Source organism: Apodemus sylvaticus, chromosome 4 (assembly GCF_947179515.1).
Source record: "Apodemus sylvaticus chromosome 4, mApoSyl1.1, whole genome shotgun sequence".
NCBI classification, from domain to species: domain Eukaryota; kingdom Metazoa; phylum Chordata; class Mammalia; order Rodentia; family Muridae; genus Apodemus; species Apodemus sylvaticus.
The window spans coordinates 142,078,240-142,103,951 of NC_067475.1; the positions used below are offsets into that span (position 1 = coordinate 142,078,240).

At 46.5% G+C, this 25,712-nt stretch overlaps 1 protein-coding gene across 6 annotated transcripts in view; it reads left to right on the forward strand.

Moving 5' to 3' along the window:
• The window catches only part of Fndc3b (fibronectin type III domain containing 3B), a 293,040-nt gene that overhangs the window by 14,901 nt on the left and 252,427 nt on the right, over nt 1-25,712 (forward strand). The window contains exon 1 of one of the 6 annotated variants that reach the window (XM_052180722.1): nt 6,152-6,170. The exons of the other annotated variants lie outside the window; for them this stretch is intronic. The gene's annotated coding sequence lies outside the window, so the exon portion shown is untranslated. Of the gene's footprint in view, nt 1-6,151; nt 6,171-25,712 lie in introns of those variants that run through there. 6 annotated transcript variants of the gene reach the window in all.

Genomic DNA, 25,712 nt, shown 5'->3' on the forward strand with positions numbered 1-25,712 from the left:
CAGCCAAGGTGAGTGAGTTCCTATTGCACTTGTGGGACAACATTGTCCCACTCACTGAGTCATGGGTGACAGTTCTGTATTGCTCTCAGGTGCTTGGAAAATGAACCAAGAACCCCTCTCTTTCCCTAAAACAAAACAGCGAAACCGACTGAGGTATTTGTATGTCTTCAGGACTTTCCAATTCTAGTCTTTTATAACACTGTTCAAGAAATCATGGTCAACAAATATATGCAATTTCTTTTCATGAAGGAAAATAATAGAATGATGTTCTAGAACTGTAGGACACGTTAGATCGAAAGGAAACATCTTTTTAGGGAAACCATTTCTTTGGCATTCTTGAGCCCTGGTGCGTAAATACTAGATGATTATCACATAGTTTTCATACTTGGGGGCCATGGGAAATTACTCACATAGCTTGGAATTCATGCTTTGGTAAGAAGAGAAAACCCTAAGTTCAGTGATTTGTAGTCGCTGGCTGAGCCGGAGTGCCCTGGAGGGTTTGGGCTTGAGGTCCTGCTTTGTCCAGTCTGTGTCTAGACTGTCAGGAGGACTGCTCAGGGCCGTCAGCGGCTCCGAAGGTGATGGCTGCTGTCCTGTTATTTTATCGCTTTCCTCTGGGCCTTCAGAGATTGCTGAGGAGCACGTCACGATGGGAGGGTGGTTACTTAAACAGTTGGGTTGTTTGAACCGTCTGTGCAGCAGTCTTCCTCTGGACTGTGACTCCTCCCGTGTCCTGTCCATCTTGTTTTCTCCCTGCCTCTGTGGAGAGAGCTTGTTTCTTCTTAAGCATATGTAGGTGCTTCTTCCTCTTCTCTGTCTAGGATCAAAGGGAAGTTCAAGGCAGAATCCATCCCTTCTGCCCTTTCTCCCTTCTTGTGGATGTCTTTCATTTTAACGTTCTGAGTCAGTGGGACCATGGGGACCCTGTGACTGGTCTTTCATGTCTGAGTTAGCACCTCAGATTCCCGCCCCTTTCCCCTCTCTCCCTCCCTCTCCCCTCTCCATCAGAATACCTTGGCGAGGAACAGTGAAGACCCGGAAGTAACTTTGCCATTGTTTTTCGTTCTTCATGTATGGATGTCCTTTTTAATAAAGTGACCTAAAGGGCTTTCAAGATGGCTGCGCGACTTAGAGGTACTCTAACTTAGGCCTGGCAGCCTAAGTTTATCCCCAGAACCCACCTAAGTGTATAAGAGAACTGAATCCACCAGGATGTCATCTGACCATCACACACGTGCAATGATTGGTGATGACGATGATGATGTTGATGATGATGTTGATGATAGTAATAGGGAAAATAATAAAAGACAGAATACGAGTAGAGTAGCTTCAGGCTGTAGAAGTGCCTTACCCTCACCGACCTCTTGTAAGTGAGAAACTTCACTTCACAAACATAAAAGATGAGAACAGCGCTAACTCCGGCCAGCTGTTTACTGGCAGGTTCTTTTGTAGACATAAACACAGTTGACTGGAAGGCATGATAGGGGCCGGAGCCTGTCTCGCCCCTCGAGTGTGAGTGAGCTCAAGTTAGGCCTTCATGCTGGGAAAAAATAACATTTCCCTTTCCCTTCTAAGGCTGGGCAGCCGCTCAGGCACTGATGGAGAGGGCAGGTCAGTTCCTCCCGCGCCCCGCCTGAGCGCGAGCCTGGGGCCCTGTTAATAATGGCCATGCCATTATTTTCTTACAGTAGGCAGGAAGTGCTGTCTACACCCATTAGATCTGTCTGAGTGGCCCCTGGCTGGAAAGAAAGAAAATCTAATTTTCTGACTTGCATAGAGGAAGGAAAAAAAAAATCTCAACAGTATACCATAGAGACTCACTGTTAGAGTGAGAGGAGTCCTTTTAAAAACATGAAAGTTTTTCCTTTTTAATTATTGGAACGTTTGGCCCTTTCCCATATGGAAATCATGAACAGGTTTCTGTGCACGCTAGCTGTGTAGACATCATTTCCTATTATATGTCAGAAATGGCCCAATTTTGGCCTGTCTTCCCTACATGCCCCTCCCCCTCCCCTCTATTCTCTCCACGCCCCCCCTCCCTTCAACCATGCTTGCAAGTTGCTCCACATTACTCTGGTAGTTGCAACCTGTGGCTTATGATCACTGTGCAGGTTTATAAGCGGAAGTGGCTCAGCCGATAGAGCGCTCGCCTGGCCTGCCTGAAGCCCTGGGTTGGCTCTCTAGTGCCCTGGCATCAGACGGCCATGCTAGGACACACTGTAATCTCAGCCCCCAAGAATGAGAGGCAGAGGGTCAGGAGTTCAAGTCCCTCATCAGGCTCTGTAATGAGTTTGAGGTCAGCATGGGTCGCGCGAAACCCCTTTGACAAACACACATATGTGCTCATGCGCAACATTCACGATGGAGAAAATCTGTGCATCCATTAGGGCAAGAAGTTACTTTGTGGCTTCTATAACAAGAAAACGTAGTATTGTAATAGAGAAAACAGTTATGTGAGCCTGTTGTCCCCTATGGCAGCCCTGATGCCTTAGTCTCAGGCTGTGTACTGATTGATTGTGTGTGCCATGTTTAAGATTTCTTTCTTTCAGTTTGATAACCATTTTTTTTTAAATCTTGGTTTTTCTTATAAGCCAAGAGATCTTTATTGCTATATTGATAGATTCTATGTTTTCTTGAGATGTTTTATTATGACTTCTTAGTCGTGTAATTCACTCTGAGAGCCTCAATATCTATGCGATATATCATGTGAGGAAGACCTTGAGTCACAAGGACCTGTTATAATGGTGAGTAATCCCAGGGCAATAGGCAGCTGCTTCAGTCAGTGGGAGATGGCTCTGTAGTTCATACTGAAGAAAACCTGTGCGTAGCCTTGTAGCTCAGGCGGACACTCATTTACATTGATGGTGTGCACATGTTGAGCCTTCTGTTGCTTTCTGAGATGGTACATTGGAAAGCTAGAACCTTCCCACATCTCCGAAGGAAGACAGCATCGAACCGAGGTGCTTGGTTTCACCGCAATCGTCTTTTTCTTTGTCCTAATTAATAAAGCATTGGGTATGGGCTGCCTCCAGCGGTGGCCCCTTTACCTTTGGAGTTACACACATGAATTAATGTTATTACCATATCATGGCTGCCAGCATTTTCCATGTCCACTTGCCTCATTTATTATAAGTGCACACAAGGAGTTAGTCCTTCGTCAGCGTCATGACTTCATGATTTGGATGACAGTACACGGTCTGATGTAGATCAGGAAGTGCTTCTCCAACCTTTTCCAGATTTTATGTTTTATTTATAAAATGATTATGCCTTCTTTGTGGCCGTTCCCATATCAGGGGCCCACAGACCATTGTGTTGGGGTATCTCTGAGATCTCAGAACTCTTGACACTAATTATGACTTGTGACATGGAGTGGAGACTGAGGTTTATATGTAGCAAGAGGATTAAATGGCTTTGAAATTTTTCTCCTGCTAGCCAAAGATTTGGGAGTAAAACTTTTGACCTGAGAAATTGCTTGGTTGGGTGTTTAGGTTTAAACATGGTTGTATGGACTATTAATCATCCAGACTGGCATAGAGTGATGCATGTATTGGAACTGTATCTAATGTCCTTCAGTTTGCTAAGAAATTAAGGCACAGACACAGGTTAGGTGCGATTGTTTATTTTTCTTAGTCAACAACATAACTCATTTTGCCATGGAAAAGCAATCATTGTACACGTTTTACTTGATAACTTGTTTAAACTTGTTTAACCTTGAGCACAATGCTGTCATATTTTTCCAGGATGCGGACCTAATGCCTGCATATAAGGATGTTTATCATCCAGTCAATCAAAGCGATTTGGCAAATATTCCAGTCCTTTTGATGTACTTGTGTATCAAGAACCTTCATTGAGAAAAGTTTCAAACTAATTAGCCAGCCTGTGATCTTTAGCATTAGGGAAGTCATATTTTGGTTTTCTAGGAATGACAATTTAGCCAGGAAGTAAGACAGTTGCTTAGACAGTGAGAGATCTTTGTTCTAAATGACCAGTGCTTCCTTCTTACTCAAAGCCTGTTTTCTGTAGTTATTACTTCTGTGACAGATGCTCGGTGTGGACTGTGAGACCAACTGACGTTTCTTACGTTTTCTTTCTTGAGATTCTCATGGTTTAGTCTTGAAGCAGACCTACCCTGCCTACCCCCAAAGGTATAAGTAACAAGATGGAGACTTTTAGAAAAGATTCGTAGTTGTTCGGGTTTGTTTTCAAGCAGTTGTGAGCGTGCTGGCTCCTGTGTCAGGTAGAAGTGGGTGAGAAGTCTCTTGGAACTGGAATCCCAGGTAGTCGAAAGTCTCCGGGTCTGGATGGGTGCTGGGAACCAAACTTGGGTCTTCTGCAGGAGGAGTCTGTGCTCTTAACTGCCCAGCTCTCTCTCAGCTCCAGATGGGATCTTCGTTCAGTCAGAGCTTTGTCCTCTGGGCATCCGTCTCACTGTGGGTTTGCAGTCCTGTGTTCTGGTTGGTGTAGTGTGCGCAGTGGTGAAGCCTTTTATAAGTTGGTCTCACCCCAACTCCTCTCCTGTAAACTCTGACCTGTATGGATTCTGGATACTTCTAACTTATGTTTAGGTTTTCTTCTATATCCCTGAGCTTATAAAACTGATTTTTCTTCCATAATGGGGAGAACCTTTACGTAGGTCTGTGCCATACATTTTGTTTGCCCCTTAGGAGGAAGATGGTGTGACCAGATGAGTCACATGGGCTGGGGTGGGACCTGAAGTCTAGGATCTGCTGTCTGCTCAGGGTGGTGCTTGAGTGTGACAGGGCAGTGGCTATGAAGGGACAGACTTATGATTCCTCTTCCCATTCATTTCCCACTAAAGATATAGATTCACTGAAAGTAGGTACTATGCGTTTCTTGTGCTCCTATACACGGTGTCTGGCAAGCAGTGAGTGTTCAGTGTTTATTGAATGAGTGACTTAGTGACCAAGGGAGACATCTGTGGCGACACAGGGATGTCATGTGTTTGACCCAGTGGGACACCCCTCTTAAGAGTTTTCACTTGAAAGCAGTGTTCTAATTGTATTTTTTTGGAACTGTAGGACAAATTTTAACTAAAGACAGCAAGCAACTGTGCTCCCTGAACATGTGTACAGATAGAAAGAATGAGAGTGTTCAGGCAAAGTTTATTGTGTTTGCAGATAATAAAAACTCACACCATCTACTCAAAAGGGCTTTACTTACTGGAGGGTAATGTGGGCCGTGAGAGCCCAGACTGTGTCCTCCTTCCTCTCCCCTCCCCCCTTCTTCCTTTTCTCCTCTGACATCTCCCCTCCACAATTAGAATTTATATACTATGTGGACACTGAATGTAGAACATTAGTTTATATCAGGTGTTTCTGGAGTCAGGGTTTTATGTAGCCCAGGCTGGCCTTGAACTTACTGTGTAGCCGAGGATGACCTTAGACTTCTGATCCTTTATGCTATAGGTGTATAGCATAAATACTGTGTCTGTTTTATGGGCTGCAGGGTTCGAACCCAGGGCTTCATGCGTGCTGGGCAAACACTTTACCCGCCAAGCTGTAACCTAAGCCCTGTAGTTGTATAGATTTTCATGCTTGCCTTCCAAAATGTCCTGGTTTGAATATTATCTTAGAGATTATAATTTGCATCATTGTGTGCATGTGGGTAAGTGTGGTTGCTTGTGTGCTGTAACACTCATGTGGAAGCCACGGGGAAACTTTTGTGAGGTGGTTCTGTCCTCCGCCACGTGGGTTCTGGGGACTGAGCCTGCTGAGCCAGTCCTGCTAACTGTATTCCTAGAGGATGATAAAGGAGGGATGCCACTTACTGTCTGTCCCATGGCCACCGTGGTCAAGTGGATTCTCCTGGCGTTGTCGTTTGCAGCCTGCCAGACACTGGTGACCAGCGTTTTCTTTTCCCCTCCTTTCTACTTAAAACAGTGCAGTAAGACAGCAGCAGGCTGGATTCTTCCATTAAATCGTCCCCGGATCGTAGCCGTGCATTAGCTGCTTTGTGCAGCGCACAGGAAATGGTTCTATTTGTACAAGTTGCACAATCTTAACGAAGTCGGGCAGAGAGCCAAGGCGACCTCTGGTTTTCTGCAGTGTTAACCTTTCAGTTCCACGGAGGACCGTGATCCGGGTTCCTGGGGATGTGCGTTAGAACGCAGCTTGGTTGGTGTGGTCACCTGCCTGGTGGTCCTGAGAAAGGTACTGTGTGACTCCCGGGGGTCTTGGTTCTTGATGGCGTCCCACCGGGCTGTGAGGACGGCCTGATGCTGGTGCCTGCCAGCCTGGCCGTGAAGGGACCAGTCCCCATTCTGTCCTTTCTTTCCTAGGCCCCGCTTGTAGGCTGGTGACAGATTGACCACTTTCCTTTTCTAGGGCTGGCAAGTGGCTTCCTTTGTCCCCACCTGTGCCCGTACCTGCCTCCTATACCCCAGCTGTCGGCCACTTTTCTCCTCATTGAGAAGTGGCATTTCCTTTTTTGACCCTGGTGTTTTCTAGGCAGAATCTGGTAACTTTACCAGAATCTGGTCATTTTAGTAGAGCTGATTTTAGGTACATAATATTTTATTTACATAATATTTTAATGTACTTTACTACCCAGCCTAAGTCTTTTCCGCATGTTTATTTGAGGCAGGATCTCACGTAGCTCAGGCTGACCTCGGGCTGACTTGGCTGTGTAGCTGAGGCTGGTCTTGAACTTCTGGTCCTCTTGTCACTGTCCCCCAGATGCCGCGATCAGAGGCATCTGCCACCAGGCCCAGCTTTCTGATTAAATCTTACTGTGCTCATCACTTCCCCTCTCTCTGCCCCTCCCCCTCTTCCTCTTTTTCCTTCCGCTTTGATTTGATTTCTAATGGTTCTTTCCCATCCCATACACCACAGGGAGGGTGCAGTCCTAAGTGACTGATTGAACAACAGGAGTCAGCATGCAGGAGTGACTGCAGAGCGGAGCCAGGGCAGGCAGAGGCAGGAGTTGCCTTCCTTGGCCCTCTGACCCTGGACAGAAGTTGCCGTGGGCCTCTGCTGCAGAAGCCTGCCTCTTCCACTCCCCTAGGTGGTTAAGATTTCTCCATCAATGGAGCAACCAACATTTTTATTTTGTGTATTTGCGTCATAGCCGTCTTTCTTGTTTGTGAAGTATTTGTTTATTATATACCTTTTGTCTGGTGTTTGAGTTGTGGTTTCTGGTAGCCCAGGCTAGCTGTGTTGTGGCAGCGGGCCTTGAGCTCCCGGTCCTCTGCCTCCAACTTTTAAGAACTGCGATTATAGTCTTGAGCTATAACACTCTGTTTTGACGCATGCTTTTGAAGGATATCTTATTTTTGTGTGTATTTCCCCCATTTTTCTAGCTCCTTGAAATAACACACGGGCTTCTCTGTTGTCATTGTCATTCAACATTTATATCATCCATCCCTTCGGGCACCCTGCCCTTTGCTTTTAATTGTTTTTACTTGTGTGTGTGTGTGCACATGTGCATATGTCTTACACGCATATGTAACACAGTATGCTTATGAAGGCCAGAGACAACTGTGGGTCTCAGTTGGGCCTGTGGGGTTCAGGGATTGGACTCAAGCTGTCTCCCTTGCATGACAAAGCACTTTGGCTGCTAAGTCACCTTGGGCCTCCTTTTGAGTTTCAGTCCTCCCGTTAGACTGCTCACCACTGCTGCTGCCTTCATCCTAAGCACTCTGCCCCAGAAGATTTCTTTGGCGAGATTGACCTTAGAGGCTCCACTTGAACACGCAACATCAAGTCTCTGGGCAATGCGATTCTGTCAGCGTCCCTTTTCCCTTTTGTGGTCCTGCAGTGAAGAGCCTGCCCTTTTCCTCTAGCACAGCCCTGAGTTCCGGGTGACTTCATGGTAAGTCACTGATGTCACCAGTCCTTCTGTTTTCCAAGGGTAGATCATGAGGGTTGCATCCAGAACTGGTGCAGGGCATTGAGTGGTGGCCCTGGATTTAGTAATGAGCAAGTATTGTTTGAAGGTGACCCAGTCAGAAAAGAAAGAAGGCTGGGCAGATAGCTCAGCCAGGACTCTGCAGACTAGGTGAGCTGGTCCGTGTCCCCAGCTCTGGAAGGAGTACGTTTTTTGTTGCTCATGTTGTTCAGTCAAAACAATTTTGGTATAGTAGCCTAATTGGGAGAGCCATTATGACTTAGTTTATATTTTTATTTGAATCTGTCTACAGTTTGCTTTGAGATCTATGGTTCTTTCACTCATCTGTAGACCTCCTTACGGCTTCCCCTTTAGAAGATGCTGTCTTTGCTACAACTGTATACAGATTCAGATTATTTAGTTGTAAGATACTCTTCTTAGATAAGATAGTTCTCCTGTGCTAAAGGTAAAGATAACTTTCATGCCTTTGGACCCTGATTCCTCAAAATAAAGTTTTCAGAACATTTGTGCCATCTGACTTTTCCATTGTGTTCCAGGGGAAGATTTTCAAATATATTTTTTAGCTATTTTTTTTCTTTTTTGGTGAGTGCGATTCTTTCTCTGTGGGATATATGTATTTATTAGTGTAGGTGCCTGTGTGGTGTGTGCCTGTGTGCGTGTGTGCCTGTGTGCGTGTGTGTGTGTCTCTGTGTGTGTGTGTGTCTGTGTGCATGCGAGTGCAGTGCACATGTGCAGGCTAGAGGTAGACATTGAGTGCCATTTTTCACTTTCCCCCCTTTATATTTTGAGATGGAGTCTCTTCCTGAACACCTAGGTTGGTTGGCGGCTGGGCTGTAAAGCCCTGTCTATCTGTGCACACACTGTGCCACTCCCTAACTGTGCTGGGGCTGGAGGTGCGCCTTTTACATGCTTTCTGGGTAGCCAGGCACCTACTGAGTACTGAGGACTGCCCAGTACCGATTCTCAGATTCAAACTCCTGAGTGTTCAGGTGCCCGTTGGTGGCAGAGAACACAAAATCACTCGGGCTTTGCAGACCTGTGCTCTGGGCTGAGATCCTGAGCATTCTTACCTCATTCACCTGTGCTGATGTGCCTGGCACACGGCGGCCATCTGGTACTGATGAGGAAAGGGATGTTGCTGACCTTTGGGTTTAAAAAGAAGTTCCTGCCAACGTACCAGCTGCCATCACTCCAAGGTCACCACCGTTGCCTAGTGTGTCATAGAACCCACCTGCCTGATGGTTGATGTCCCTGCAGAGGACAGACATTTAAAACTCCTGTGCAGTCTCCATAGCAGTATTGAATGCGCACAGACCAGTCTAGTCCAGAGGTGGCCCTTTTCAGTAAAACTCGCAAATGTTCTGCTTCTGTCTATGAATGGTGTAATAAGGTCATAGACACAAAAAAACGTCATCTTCTTCCAAAGGAACACCATTGCTGCACTGGTCACACATTTCATTGGAAGGGAGCACATTGGAAGGGAGCACACTGTTTTTACCATATGTGTGAACCTCCCAGGAGCAAAGAGGCCATGAGGTGCCCTCGCTGGCTACTGCTGGAGACGTGGCACTTACTAATCTGTCATTTACTTTGCAAAGGAATTATGAAGTTTTGGCCCTGTGCCTGGGATAGCTCCAGATGGTCAGAAAAGACTAAAGTCAGACAGTGTACTGCACTGATAGACCTGGGCTGCTTATGTTTATATGAAAACACTGCCTTCCTGATTTAGCCCTCTGCACAGCCCCCACCCCTAGCCCCCCTTCTGGGTGAGAGAGGGCAGGTTGTGGCTCTGTCCTGATGGAACCCCATATTCGGGACACCCTTGCTTTCGGTGAAAGTGGTGTGGAGGGGTGGTGCATGGTTTCACATTCACAAGGGAAGCCCAGACAGAGCCTGGGACTGCGGAGCCACAGAATGGCTGCTCCAGCTCATCTGTAGGGAATCTCCAGGTAATCTGTGGGAAAACCTCTGACCATGGAGGCCGCCCGCCCGTACTGCTCTGGGTCCTAGCTCCCACTGGTTATTAAGTAGTTTTTCCTACTTTATTTCTCTTGGTTCCCCAGGGTTTTGTGGTCACTGTGGCAACGATGAAGCTTTGGTGTAGTCGTGGAGATGAGCAGTGGAAGGGGTCAGGGCACTAAGCAGTGGTCACTGGCCTGGGAATTGGAACTTCCTTTAATCATACTTAAGTATGAAAATGCCTGAATGAAACATATTGTTGTACACTAGCCTAAAAACTAAAAGCTGCACTTAACTCTTTATTTATATATAAGGATATATATTTACACTATATATTTATACTATATCTATACTATATACTATATATTATAAATATACTATGTATTTATATGTAAGGATGTATAATATATATATTATTTGTTTAAGACATGGTCTCTCTTTGTATCCCTGGCTGTCCCGGAACTCACTCTATAGACCAGGCTGGCCTCAAACTCAGAGATCTGCCTGCCTCTGCCTCCTAAGTGCTGGGATTAAAGGCGTGCGCCATCACCGCCCAGCTGTATTCCTTATTAATTCTCAAGGGGAATATTGTGATTCTTAGGTTTCAGATGGAAACAGTGAGGCTCAAGGAGATTGTATCTACCTAGACTAGCAATGGGGAACTCCATGCAACCTGCCTGCATGCAGCCTTGGTAAAATTGGGATAGGGTCTCTGCTCAGTCAGGTGGCCGCCACAGGCTTCATAAACACACCCTGTCCCCCGGGAAACCCAGGGCTTGCCTGAGTTGAGCCTTTTAAACAAAGCCTTGGTCACAAGGCTCCGATTAAGTTCCAAACTGGCCTGTTGCTCTAACCACTTTCCGTTACTGTTGTGGTTATTGAGTAACCTGGGAAGTTTGAAAACCATTAACACCATTTTGTGTTTTCGAAGAAAGTGCTACCGGTGGGGAATCGGGCCGTTATATTGCATACTTCAGGGAGGAGTATTTATCTCCTTTGAGAATTTGCTATGTAATTGATTTTTTAAGTAGCTGTTTTACTCTTACTGCCTCTAAGAGGTTGCAAGGGTGTTAGGTGCTTTTGAAGCACCTTTGCTGAAAAGTGTATAGATAGTGTTGTGGCGGCTCAGTAACAGACACACGATCCTTTATTGTGTGCTTATGGGGTTTGAACCAGCAGAACCCTGGAGGGCATTCTGGCGTGTTGTGTTTTAAGACCTTGCACTGTTTGGGCCCAGTTCCTGCAGCAATGACCTCAGAATTAGTTCTTGCACTCCTTTGGGGCTGAGTCCTAACCTGTAGGAGGAGCTGTCCTGACTGGTACACTCATGAGGTCCCCAAGAGATATAAAGGTGAGTTGCCAGTCTCACTGCCTAAGCGTTCCAGTCTCCACCGCATCAGTCTCCACCGTAGCCCTGGAGAAAGGCTCTTTCGCTACTTTATTTCATTAATGAATGAAACATTATAAAAGACTGAAACAAAAGGAACATTTCCTTAATATTTAAAACTGTATTAAAAAGACAAACTGCTGTGAGTCAGAACTGTAGTTTCAACAACAGCTTATTGTTAGAGACAGAGTGTACAGTGTGACTTTTGGTATACTTTTTGTTCTTGCTTGCAGTAATAGAATCTGATGTCATCATCCTTGAAACAGAGTTAACTGATAGGCTGTGGAGAGTCCATCCGGAGGTTTGTTTGCATCTTCCCAGGGACTCGTGGTCTTCGAGCTGGCCCCGTAGGCTCGGGGTATCCGTTACCCCAGGGGCATACTTGCCAGTGGTTTCCCTCTTCTGCTTGTTTTGAATGGAATTCTGGGAATTGGTGGTGAAGGACTCATTTCCCAGAGGAGGCATCCTCCTGTCCCCTCCATGGCCTTCCCGATCATGGTCAGCTTGCTGCTGACAGGTGCTGTCCAAGATGAACTTGCTGGACGCCCCCGCGAGTAATTTACAGAGCAGAGTTAGTCCTCTGTGGGGGTGTGAGATGGAAGGGACGTAACACGATCGGTCCCTTCCTGCAATGCCAGAGTCCTCCGTAAATCTGTCCTGTTGCACACTTGCTTGTGAAGTGTGGTGGTTTGGGTCCCCGCTCCCTGGACTGTCACTGGAGAGCATCTTCTTTGACCTGGTTACTGCCTAGTGAGATCTGCCTTGCCGTGAGTGGGTCCAGGGGCTGTGGGCAAGGCTGAGGGGAAGTGGGCGCACCACACTGCAGGAGATGGTCTCGCTGGTCCCGCCATTGCAGGAGACAGTTTTGAATATCCTTTTTATTGTTGTTGGGGAACAAAAAGAATGAACCCAAGTGCCTCATGCCCACTGGGCAGATGTCTGACACTTAGCTATAGCCCCAGTCATTTTGGTTCCATATTTTTTTTGAACCATATTTTTCTTTATGGATCGTGTATGTGTGAGTGTGACGTGCACACATGCCAGAGCCAGTGTTTGCGGAGGTCAGAGGACAGCTGAGGGAGTCTGTGCCCTCCTCCCCGCGCACGTGGGTCCGGGATGAAACTCGGGCGCCCAAGCCCTGCTTCCAGTATCTGTATGAGATCCAGTCAGAGCTTCTTGGCTACTTGCTCGCTTCACTCTTTTTGAAAAACATTTGAAAACATTCATTTCAAAACATTCATTTGCTGCCTTTCGTGTGGCTAGAATGAACACCTTGCCATATGAGGGGAACCGGTGGATTTTACAAGAGTCTGAGGCCTCAGGTGAGGTGTGGCCTGGTTCACAGCCCACCCCTCCCCCCTCTTTCTCAAGCCTAATTCTGAAGTCTCATTTTTTTAGGGAGCCTCGTGATGTCTAGGCCAAGTGTGTCTTCATCGCCAGGAAGGGATCCAGGAATCTGGCTGACAGTAACACAGGCTATTTTCTTTGTTTTCTTCTCTCTCTCTCTCTCTCTCTCTCTCTCTCTCTCTCTCTCTCTCTCTCTCTCTCTCTCTCTCTCATCTAAATAGGGGACTGGCTTGACAGGAGAGAAGCCACTAAGGTGCCTTGTATATTGATGCTACCTGAACAGACACTGTTTACAAAACAGTTTCCTGTCTGCTATTTGTTGGGTTCTCACGGTGTAAACAGAGTAGTTATTATTGTCTCAGTGAACAGGTAAGAACACCAGTCTGAGCGAGCTCGCCCTTGCTTTGAAACACAGAAGCGGCACTGAGTGACAAGCCAACTTCAAGTCTCCACCCCTCTCCTCCTTGAGGACAGAATGTCTCAAAATTGCCAACCTGTAGCTGAAAATATGTAGGCACGTATCCTCTACACGGTTGACATCAGGTGGGAATGGTTTTATCCTGCTTACATTTTTTCTGACTGCTAATAGAGAAGTCTGACACTTTTCTTTATAGGTGGGGACAGCAGTTAAAAACACACGAGACACCATAACAGTCACTGTCAGATGTCTTGGTGCCAAACTGGGGCCGTCAGGAGACTGCAACCTCAGCCCACTTCTTTTTTTAAATTTTTGTTTTTCTCTTTTTCTTTTGGAACAAAAAGGGCACATTCTGAACTCAAGAATTATGATATTAAAATAAGACCCTTGGCTATTTCTATAATGTGTTAGCTAACTTTCCCTGTGGTTTGCTTTGGAATTGGTGAAGAATGAGGTGAAGATCCAAAACCAACTCACTTGACAGAATGAACGCTCCCGGGGCATTAGGCCGCTTGGGCTGACGACCATAGCCCCCTGCCCGCACTGGCTGACCAGCGCAGGCCTGAGAAATGCCCAAAACAAGGGCTTTCTAGACTTGTTTTTTCATTGGAAAAAATACGGTTTATAAACTTTTAAACTGCTGTGCAGGAGCATGAAGCTCTTCAGATGTAGACACACATGATCGTTTCGATTTTCAGCTTTATACATGAGTTCCATAGGGTATCCCCAAAGCATGGCGTCTCTAATTTAGACCCTGCTGACTTGAAAGTTTTAGTAAATTGAACAGTTCGACTTCACTTTTCACTGAAGCATGTATTTGTAGGTGGTTAATAAGGAGAATATAGAATACAAGGAGATGCTTTATGGGCCCATATGTGCGTATGATATATATATATATATATGTATATGTATATGTATATGTGTGTGTGTGTGTGTGTGTGTGTGTGTATGTGTGTGTGTGTGTGTGAGAGAGAGAGAGAGAGAGAGAGAGAGAGAGGAATATATCAGGTTATTTGAACTTCTAACTTACATCATTCAAAACACCACACACAGTAAGTCTTAAAATTTAAAAGACTTATCCGCTAGGTACTCTATGTATGTCATATATAGATATATGTATGTATGCATATGCACATACATATATATGTGTATCTCTTTTATATACATTATATATATTTATATATAGAAAAGAGACACATAATAGACAAATGAATAAGAAAAATATATTTGAGTGTTATGATTTAGGCTGCTTTGGAAAAGCTATTGCTACAAAGAACTTGATGTATGCATTTTAATCAGCTGAGTGATTCATTAAAACCATTCTTTTTTTGAAACCGGGTCTCATGTAGCCCAGGCTAGCTTCAAACTCCTCCTGTAGCTTCTTCACCTGACCTTGAACCTTCCCACATGCCAGGATTACAGGCTTAATTTAAATAATAACAGACATAATATCAGAGTTAAGTTTTTTACATTCATTCTTGGTGAAAAACTTAGTTTGTGAAAGTCATCAGGCTTAGGAGGCCAGTTGTGGCGAAGGTCTCACTTCTGTCATCCGTGGGGCTACCACAGCTACAGTGCCGGCCAAGCACTCTACCTGCCCTTGGGTAACCCCAGCCCTCGGGTAAGGCATCTGATCTTTCCTCTGAGTTCTGTTGCAGTTGATGGGGATTTGTTGCCACAATAGGTACACACATAAGGAACGAACTGCCTTTAACTAGAAATGGCTATGAGCCTTTTAAAAAGGCTTTGAACACATACTGTAGAGCTTAGTAAGAATTGTATTTCCTCCTAGAGGAAGTTATCTCTGCTTTCTTTGCTGAAAACAAGGCACTTGGTGTGAGGATGTAGGTCTGAGGGCTTGCCTAGCAAACTGGTTGCACAAACCAGGTGTGGTAGGCATGCCTGGAGTCCTGGAGTTTGGGAGGTGGAGGAGGGATCAGTAGGAGGTGGAGGAGGGATCAGTAGGAGGTGGAGGAGGGTTCAGTGGGGGGGGGAGGAGGCATCAGTAGGAGGGGAGGAGGGATCAGTAGGAGGTGGAGGAGGGATCAGTAGGAGGTGGAGGAGGGATCAGTAGGAGGGGAAGGAGGGATCAGTAGGGGGGGGGAGGAGGGATCAGTAGGAGGGGGAGGAGGGATCAGTAGGAGGTGGAGGAGGGTTCAGTGGGGGGGAGGAGGCATCAGTAGGAGTGGGAGGAGGGATCAGTAGGAGGGAAAGGAGGCATCAGTAGGAGGGGGGAGGGATCAGTAGGAGGGGGAGGAGGGATCAGTAGGAGGGGAAGGAGGGATCAGTAGGGGGGGGGGAGGAGGCATCAGTAGGAGGGGAGGAGGGATCAGGATCATCTTTCCTTATGTGGTGAGTGTGAGGCCAGTCTGAGCCACCTGGAATCCTCTGTCAAAACAAGAACATCAACAAAACCAAACAGAGATCATGGCTTTCCATTGCACTGGCTGCTGAATAGAACTTTTGAAGTCATGGAACTGCACAGTCTGTATTATCTAATAACACTGGTCACACGGCGACTGAGCACTCGAATTGTGGCTAGTGAGAATGAGCAACAGAATTTCAGATGTTATTTCCTCTTAATGAACGCTCACACTCAACAGGGAGGTTTCCGAGTGGAACCCAGGAGAATTTAGAGTGTCTCCTTTCTTGGGGTAATGGCCATATCTCTGCATATTTGGGACTTTCAGTATATTGGTCTTCTTAGGGTAATCTGTGATTGTATGATTACATAGTGATGTTAATGAGGGTGAAGATAGGCTTACAAATCAGATAATTGAGCGTTTGCAATTATAATGCCTCACAACAAAATTCTGTTTGATCACTCACATCAGAGATCTCCAGGCTCCCACATCTGGAAGTTTCCCTTCGTTAATTCCTTTGTAGCTCAGCGAAAGTTGCTCTGACGTGCCTTCATCCTTTCCAGCCTTGTAGAGGACTTCTTACCTTGTAAAGAATTCAGCATTTTGGTTAAGCTTAACAGCAAGGAGTAATGATAAGATACTAACGTGGACTTTGTGGGCCCGCAGCATCCCTAGGCTCTGCAGAACCGTGTTGACGGAGTTCCTGCCAATGGAGGTGCATCAGGTCATTTGCTGGTAATGAAGTCGCATTTCATTTCAAATGAGATCACACCAACTGTGGCTGGGTACCGCGTCTAATATGCTGTCATCTCCGCCTTCCTGAGGCACTGAAGTCTGATGATTTGAATCTGTTCCTTATGCTGATGAAAAGGGTCCTCGAGGTTGAGCCACTGGCCGCGGTGGAGCTCTGGGGCCCGCAGAGCCTGCAGATGGTGGTAGGGTTTGGATGTTAGCCACTCAGCTGACGAACGTAAGCGTGTCTGTAGTCCTCTCATTTAGCAGCTCCAGCACCGACACTTCTGTTTACGGGCTTGGACTGTTCACATGAGCGGTGCATACTCTCGCCAGGTGCCGTTACCGCTCACTTGTTAAACCTTGGGTCTAGAATTTTGCTTTGAAGGTTTTTTTTTCCCCTTCTTGTTAAAGAGCTTATTTCTCCAAGCGTGGGGAACAGGGAAACAAAATTACTTTTCTATTATGTATTCCCCCCACCCCCTAGACTCTTGACTCTTCTGCTCTATACTACCGCTTAGAACCGCTCTCTTCTTGAAAGCTAGACCTTTTGATAGGAACTTTGGTGATTGTTGAGAATCTCTTCAAGCAAGAGATGTATCCCATGGATGGCTTTGGTTATGACCCTGGGAACCTGAGAGTGAAGTGATCTGCAAATGGACTGAACCCAGTGAGACTTCATCTTTGCAGTCAGTTAAGGGAAAGGGAACTTCTGTCCCAAGGGAGGTGCTCTTCTACACAGTTGCCACAGTGGCTTGTGGCCACCGTGACTGCCTCCGAGAGGACCTTGCCGTGTGTTCCACCAGGACGGGTTCACAACTACCCCTCTCTTTGTGGATTTACATGCATGTGATCTCATGAGATCTACCCATCCCGTACATACAACAGACCAGGATTCATAATGACATTTGATCTTTGATTTCTTTATTAAATTGACCTATTATGTTTTCATATGTTGTATGTATTACACCTTGTGTAATACATATGTGTGCATGGGTTCGACTTTATTTACGGAGGCAGAGGCTCAGGCTCAGTTTGGTGCTTGCTGATCTGGCTGGTATGCTTCTCTGCTTACTGAATGCTGGGATTTCGGGCAAGCTGCCACACCCGTCCAGTTTTGACATGGGTTCTGTGGAACTGAACTCTGGTCCTCATGCTTCTGAGACAAGAGCGCTATCCACTGAGCCACCTCCCCAGCCTTGACCCTTTTTTAAAAAGGAAAAAAGAAATTGCATAAGAATAAAACCATACCAAAGTCATTAGAGGGATCCAGTTCATGGCAAATTGTTACTTCATGTTTCGTATGTCATAACTAGTTCTACAGTCAGCCATATCTATTGCTTGCACTGTGGAATCTTCTAGCTGCAGAGGGCGATTTCATGGTGGTTGCGGGCATCCTAGCTTGCTATTTTGTATCACTGGTCATGCTTTTAAGGCTAAAAAACAAGGTAATTTAAGTCTGTTTTGAGACACATGGAAAGGAAACGATTTCATAACTATCAGTCACGTGAAACTTGGCAGGCCCTGAGCTCATTAGTGGTCACAGTCACAGGATTGATGGCCAGTTGGGGACCCATGGGTAGCTTATTGCAGAACTGCGTCTGGCACAGTTGCTGCTGTCACCCACTCCCTTCGACCAACTTCCTTCCAGTAACAGCAGCTTCTTGCTTTCCTTGTGAGAATTAACTCCAGTTTAAACATGATGCAATCAACAACCCCCCTGCCCCCCAGTACCGTGCTGGGATCTGACCCCAGAGCCTTGTGTGGTGCTGGGCAAGTACTCCACCAGTGAGTTAGTCTCAACTCCTGAACTTGAAGAACTCTTCCCGTCCCTCATCCCCATACTTGGGAAATTTGTGGGTTTCTTCTTACCAAGCAGATTAGGAGGAAGACAGAAAGATTGTCCTAAATCATGGCAATTATTTTGTGCTTTCTTTCTAAGAGAAATTACAGGACTAGGTGGGCCTCTAAAATGTGTACAGTGACTTGAGAGTATCAAATACTATGAACGCTAAATGGTGGTTGTTGGGTTCCTGGGAGTTGGTGGGTTGTTTCCGGTGGAGGTTGCTAGGCGAAGGAGGAGGCTCTTTTTCCTTCTAAGGGGAATGGGGGTGTAGTAGAAAGGGGTGTTGTGTTGTGCAAACTAGGTTTACTGAAAACGTTTCTACTTTCTACAGATACTTAGAGCTTAGGGGTTCACTTCTCTTTATGAGGAAAACATCAAGAGCCATTTTGGCTTCTGAGACTTCTAAGTTTCTGTAGCTTACCTAAAGATAAAGTGTCATTGTTCTCACTAGACTAATTAACCCTTATTTTATTAGAGCTCTTTTTTTTTTCTTCAAAGAATGATTTACCATATTAAAAGTGAGTAACAAAACCTGCATACAGAAAGTTATTTTACAATTTCAATAAAAGTGCCCCTTGTGTAGTTGGAGTATATAAATTAGATTTCAGGTGTGTAAAAGATTTACATAATTGCTCATGAATATCAAAGAAAAAAGTTGGGCTAGCTTCCTGTTTCCCCTGGGGCTGCTCTGCTGGCTGCTGTGTGCCTAAGGTATGCCTGCTGGCGCTGGAGGCTAGGATAGTGGACCGAGTCGGGGAAGGAAGGTTGGAGGAGATCTGTGTAATCCACTGGGCTTGGAGTCAGAGGGGAAAGGAGACCATAGCAGGCCTTATGCTATGGACCTGGGGATGAAACTGGGGAGATTGGGAGAGCAGGAGAGGGGAAGATCTGCAGTCAGCCTACCGCCGCCCTGGCCTGCTGGCCTTTGGCTACAAGTGTGGGAGGGGGAGGGGAGGAGGGGAACATCTATGGGGGTCCACAAGAGAGAGGGTCAGGCAGGCAGGGTGGGGGTCAGGCTGGCAGGGTGGAGTCAGGCAGGGTAGGGGTCAGGCAGGGTGGAGTCAGGCAGGGTAGGGGTCAGGCAGGGTGGGGGTCAGACAGGCAGGAGGACCAGAGGGCAGGAGGGGTGGGGCCAGGAAGGCTGCAGCAGGGTTCTGTGGCAGAGCTTGAGGGTGAGACTGAGGGGCTGGATCTGGAGGAATGGATGTGAGGTAAAGATGTGTCTTTGTTGATTACTTTGTCTTCTAAAGAAAGTTTAAGCTTTTCTATAATGAAAAAATGTTTTTATTTAAAATAGTTCACTTATTTTTATTTTAGCCAAGCAAAAGCTGGCTAAAGCCGATTTATTATGAATCAGGGATTCATTTTTACTTTTTCCTTATGTCTCTTAAGTCGTGTCGTGTCTGGGCTTCTGAGTCCCTCTGTTGTCTGCCGGTATGTGACTCTGACTCTCCAAGTGTATGGGCTTTGCCATTTTGGGCAGAGCACTCACCTGAGGGGCCTGCTGTGCTGCTGTCTCCTTCCACAGCGCCTTGGCTTTTAGGCATCTTCATTTTGTGAGAAAATCAGACCAGGTGACCACGAAGTGTTCTTCCAGACCTCGGGGAATGGCCGCTGTACGGCTTCAGCTGTGCTAAGGCACCAGCTAAGGCTTTATTTTTGATATTGTTCTGAATGGCCCCAGTGTGCCTGTAGATACCAATACTTGCATGCAAAGAACTGAATCAGAAGTTTCACAAATCCACACTTGCCCTTCCTTTTTCTTTGCCATGTAATTCTGCCATATTACTTCTTTATTGAAAAAATGCCAATCAGCGACCCAGTAACCTGATTATAAGTCTAGGAGTAGGTTCAAGAAACAACCGCCTAGCAACCTAGACCACATTTGCATCTCTACAGAGGCAGACCGGCTGTCACCTGCTGCTGTTTGTCAGCCCTTCCCTTTTCTAGCCTCTTGGTTCCAGCTCTTAAGATTGCCCTTGTTTGATGTGATATTTTCCCTTAGTACCAAGCAGATATCGTCCCTGGATTTAAGGTACTCAGAGGATCCATGAAATGCAACTGGGAGCTAGAACTGGGCTGGGACCGTTGTCTGTGGGCTTTGCTGGTTTGTTACAGACATTCTCCCTCGGACCATGTCTACAAGTTCTGCTGTGCTCTAGGATACTTCATGGTTCCTGTGGCCATCACAGTGAGCAAAACAAGAGACTGCTCTCAGGTGAACTTTGTAGAGATGTGTCATGGCCTCGAGGACCAGGGCAATGTAGCTATCTACCCGGGCTGTTTCTCAGAGGCCCCATTGAGTGCTGGGTCCTGTGGTTCTTGGCATCGTTGTATAATGCCCTAGGCCTTTGGAGTTCAGATTGTGAGCGCCTCCAGCCTGTTCCACTTGAGCACACATTCTGGCAGAGGTGAAGTGAGTCTCTAGGGAGAGCGCTATCTGTCTTATTCTCCTTATGGGTTTGAATGCTTTCATCAAGGTAGCATGAAGTTAGAGCTAGGTTGTTGTTTTGAGGTTCAGAATGGTTTAGGAAAGATATGCACAGTCTCAGTTCTGGTCCCAGGAACACCAAGACAGTGGTTAGCTCTTTGGGAACATGGCAAGTCCTTTGAAAACAAAATTCTAACTTTCCTGGAGTTATACTGTTCTGGGTAGATTAGAGTCAATGATAGTCTTAGGGGCTGGGATTACTTTTAAATATCTGTTGTACTGGAAAGAAGTTGTAGTGGACAAAATAAATAAATAATGTGGCCTAAAGGTTACATCTGAGTTAGAAAACAGAATTTGGACACATGCAATTACCTAAGCCAGTGACAAAATCACATACATAACAAGTGCAGTGTTCCTACACTGTAGATAAGGAGAGTTAGTTAGATAGGGCAGAATAACTGAATACCCAACACTTGATTGGCTAAAAACAAAGTAGCAAAATGAAACAAAATGGCCATGGTTGGAAGCAGGTTAGTTTAAGAAACCTGGTATGTTCAGGAGATGTTGCATTTCGATATCTTATAAAGATAGTCTGAATCTTATATCTTTCTTTAAAATTACTGTATTAGGAATTTAATACTGAAGACAGGAATAACTGATTTTTACATAATATAGGAGTATGGGGAGAAAGCCTCCCCTGTGACCGTATTCCATGAGGAGGACGATGTGGTCAGGAGTGTGGAGAGCATCATGGAGTCCCTATTCCATAAGGAAGATCTTGTGGTCAGGAGTGTGGAGAGCATCATGGAGTCCCTATTCCAGAAGGAAGATCTTGTGGTCAGGAGTGTGGAGAGCATCATGGAGTCCCTATTCCAGAAGGAAGATCTTGTGGTCAGGAGTGTGGAGAGCATCCCCGAATGGTGTCTATCACACAAGGCCATTTCTTTTCCTTATTCTGAAGTACATAGCTATCAATGAAAGCTTCTTAGTCCAAGCTAACAGACAGCAGCTTACATCAGGCTTTGAAACCGAGCTGGGACCACCACAGCACTCAACTCATGAGTGCACCCCCCCTTCCTGGGACGAAGACTTTGGCCTCCCGCGTGCTGGTCTGAGAGACAATCAGTGATTCCTTTCTGGGATCTCATGGAGAAAGGGCCTCACTATAGAAATATTTGACTTGAACACTATTTGAAAAATGCTCATGTGAACGTTGGTGGCCAGAGGGCAGGAGCGGAGGATCAGGTCTCTCCTCCCTGTTAGTCTCTGCCGGCCTTTGCCACCCACCCTCATTGGTTCAAGTCAAGGATACATGCTCAGAGAGCCCCTGGCACGACTCAGGCCAGCTCCTGTCTCTGTCACGGCCATGTTTTCCTTAGCTGTTACTGAGTTGTTTGCTCAGTCTGCTGAGTCTTACCTGTCTGCCTATGACTTGGGGGCTTACCACTTGGATGACCAGCTAGAGGCTCTTCCCTGAGGATGGTTTCTGCCTCTGTCAGCATTATTTCTTAGTTGCCCGCAGGTTTTGTTTTATTTTTGTCTGTGGCCCTATGAGATTTCTCCCATGTATCCTGTGTGTTGGTGGTGTACTGGTCTTGGTCTTGCTTAGGCAGCCAGATTGTTGAGGTATCATGGGTGAAAATCTACAACAGGGGCATGCTAAGCTGCCTAACAGTTCAAGTTCATGAAGGTAGACAGAAATGGAAGGTGGGCAGAGGTATTGAGTTCTCTGTGCAGCATCATGGTTTTGGCTTGGAAGCAGAGTGATGCTCCCAAACAAACTGTGTAAAATAAAACACACAGAGAATACTCAAAGTAAATCTCATATATTAAAACTTCTAGAATTTTTTTTTTACATAAATTTTTTGGACTAATTTTCATTAAAAAGTTATTCTTTGGGCTAGGGAGATGGCTCCGTGGATAAAACACTGGCCATGCAACCTTGAGGAACAGGGTTCCTTCAGATGCTTACGTAGTGCCTGTGAAGATGCCAGGCAAGTATTCTGGGCCACCTGTCGTCACGGCACCTGGGAGGTAGAGGCCAGATCCTTAGGTTGGTGGCCATATAGCTAATGAGCGACCTTACCTCAGTGAGTAAGGGGGGGTGTGAAGACAAAGGGAGGCTCCTGACGTCGGCCTCTGCACATGTAAGCATGTACTAACGCATCTGCACCCCGCGGATGTATCCATGTCCCTCCCCCACCCCCATGAGTTCTCCACTAACAACTTGTTTTTTTTCAGCTTTTAAAGCGTACCTTCCTTTTGGTTTATAATATGTAGAAGTAGGTATTTTCTATTGTGGAGTATCTGTGGAGTCTTGGAGGACAGGAGGCTCTCGCCAGTGTTCCCGTCAATGGAATGAAGGTCTCTCTAGCCATTGGAGGGGGGATAAGCACCTGACCAGTGTACCCATGTGAGCCGTGTTCCCATCTCAGAGCGTGAGGAAGCCCACCTCTGCCTTCCCTCCTAGCACGTTGAAATGAGTGATCTGGCCGCCAAGTAAATGTGTGGAACTATTTGGCTTGCTTTAGATGAAAAACAAAACAAAACAAAACAAAAAACCATTGGCCACAGCTGAGGGAAGTATGTCCTAAACACTTAAGCCTTTAATGGTAGATATCCGCTGGCCGCCGTCCAGGGAGGCTTCCTTATTTTCATTGATTTGAGGGGCATTCCTGAAACAGGAGTTGTGTTGGGGGTGGCAGCTTTTTGAAGAAGAGTCTCACGATTGCCATGAGTCTGTGCTCACTGGACCTGCGCTGGCCCTGACGCAGGTGGTGAGGAACAATGAGCTCTTTAGTGTTCTGCCAATGCGCGACATAGGTGGGAATTCACTCTGTTACAGAAAAGTCAGCATTTTCTAGGTTTGAGGGGAGAAATTGGTCTGTGTGGGTTGACCCAGTTTGTATCTTGCTAAGCTACTATTATTCCAGAATTGGGAAGATATGTCCTTAAAAATAGGAATTTGTGGATTCTTGTAAGGACTGGACAGAAGTCATGCTGTCAGCGCAGAATCTGGGCTGAGGCTGCGGTGTCTTCTGTCGTGCGTGCGCGCGTGCGTGTGTGTGTGTGTGTGTGTGTGTGTGTGTGTGTGTGTTGACAGAGTTCTGGGGCCTCCCCCGCATGGTCCTCTAGCCTGTTAGCATCCGGTTAGGTGGAGAGCTCATGGGGATGTAGAGCCCTGGGCTTTTGTTAAATGAGATGGCGGCCTGAGCAGAAGCCACCCAAGGGGAAGTGAATTAGTAAACGGCTTTAGATGATTGGAAAGAATCTCGTCAGGGCGGCTCTTTTTGTTTTTTAGCCTGTAGGACAGAAGTCTCTGGCTTTACTCTCATGCTGCTAGCTTTCCGGGGTGGTCTCACTTGGTGCTCTGGTTTCCCACACTGGGATCTGTGGAGGTAATAAGTGGTTCCTAGAAAGCCGTACCTGGGAAATTGCCAGTGCCCTTTAAGGAAGGTGCTGGGTGTGGGGCGGAACCAGGCTGGTTTCTAAAGTGCTCCTTTCTTGTTTGGCAAGTCTCTGCTTGTCAGGGATGGTATTGTTCCTGGAAGGCCAAGACTCAGCTCCTACAGTGGACAGACTCAAGCAGACAAGCCAGGCTTGCTTTGTAAAATGTTCCGGTTTCATACTCAGGTCCCTGGTGGATTCAGTCAGGTGGGGAGGTCCCGCCCAGCCGTCCCAGTCAGTCCTGCAGAGTTTTAGGGAGGTGTTGGAGAAGATTCATGGGATGACACTTGAAAGTTTGGCATAGTTCAGCCGTATCTGTCTTGGGTGTTCTCAGGTTGAAAGCTTCACTTCAGATCTCCGAAACAGGGTCTGCTGTCAGTGTTAGGGGAGGGAAGCTGTGTGTCTGGAGCTCATTCTAGGAGCTGAGAGTTCAGGTCTCACCTGGACCTTGACACACAGACTGGCACATCTTGGCTTCAAAGTTGACATTCATTTAAGTCAAAACCTGTTCATGCCCAAAGAGCACATAGGTTGTGACCCCACTGTTTGAACTTATTTAGGACATTTCGTAAATATAAACCACACATACACTTGGCATCATTTAGAGTTTTTGATTCTAGACGTCGGGCTCTTTGGAGGGCCTAACTCGCTGGCTGTTGTGATCATAGCTTACTGGCCACTTATGCCAGTTAACAACTCCACTGCTTGTGTTGCTTCCCCTGGCTTGGAAGACTTAATATTCCTTTGAAAATGGATGAGCGGATCATTGGGGGGAGGGGGTGGGCATTTGAGTCAAAGATTTGTTTGTTTACAACTCGATATGTGAAAACTGGAATCTGTGGTTCGGTTGCTCTGTTTCTGGAAGAGTTATCCGGCCTGTTTACTCTCGTATCCTTAGGACTGGCTGAGACCCCAAGCCTCACTAGCACTTGGAGGCTGCGCAGAGGAAGGATTTGATCCCCAGTTGGGCTCTCCTGCATGGCCACTGTGTCCACTTGCCCCTGCTTTTCTTTGCGGGTACGAATAGCTGCTTCTCTGTCAATCAGAATTGAACCTGTGGCCTTTTTCCCCTCTCGTTGTCATTTGATGTTGGGAGCCAGAGAGCTTGACTCAACGCCCCCAGCTGAGCTGTTTGCACAGGTTTCTTGAGAGCAAAACATCCCGTGGCTTAGCTTGATGCCTGCCTTCCTGCCCGGTGTGGTAGGGACTTCCCAGGTGCCTGACCTATGACTATAATTGATTTTTCCTGTTCCCTTCCCTGGCCTCTAGTATATATATTGCTAGTCTCTCAGTAAGGTTTTTGGGGGGGGGCATTCTCCTTGCAGAATGACCTGTGTCTGTGTTTTTTAATCCCCCTGGGAATAAACTGCTTGAAGAAGATCTTCCTGCGTTGCGTCATTCCTTGCTGGCGAGGGTGGTCGCGACAATTTGAGTTTTGCGAGTTTTTGCCCTGTCCTTCTTCCCTCTGCCCCACCGTCCTCCTCCACTCTTTCAGCTGTGAGGGTGGAACCTGGGTCTTGAGGCTAGGCCAGCCCTCTAGCACTGCACACATCCTAAGCTCACTCCCTTTCTCTTTTCTTGACATCGCACAAAAGATATTGACCCAGATCCAGAATTCCGAGGTTCGGGCTGTTTGTGCTTATTGAGGTTTGTTGTGTATACACAGAGAGTCTTGAGGTACCCTGTCCCCCCAGCCCCTCCTCCTCCCCCAAAAGAGCATATGCTGCCACGTGCTCTCTCCTGAGATTTCCTGCCTGCCAGCTCCTCTGTGTTGAGTTTTGCATTTCATAGGTTAAAAATCCCAAGGTCTAGGGCTGGTGAGAAGGCACGGTGGTTAAGAATGTTTGCTGCTGGCTGGGCGCTAGTGGCGCACACCTTTAAGCCCAGCACATGGGAGGCAGAGGCAGGCGGATTTC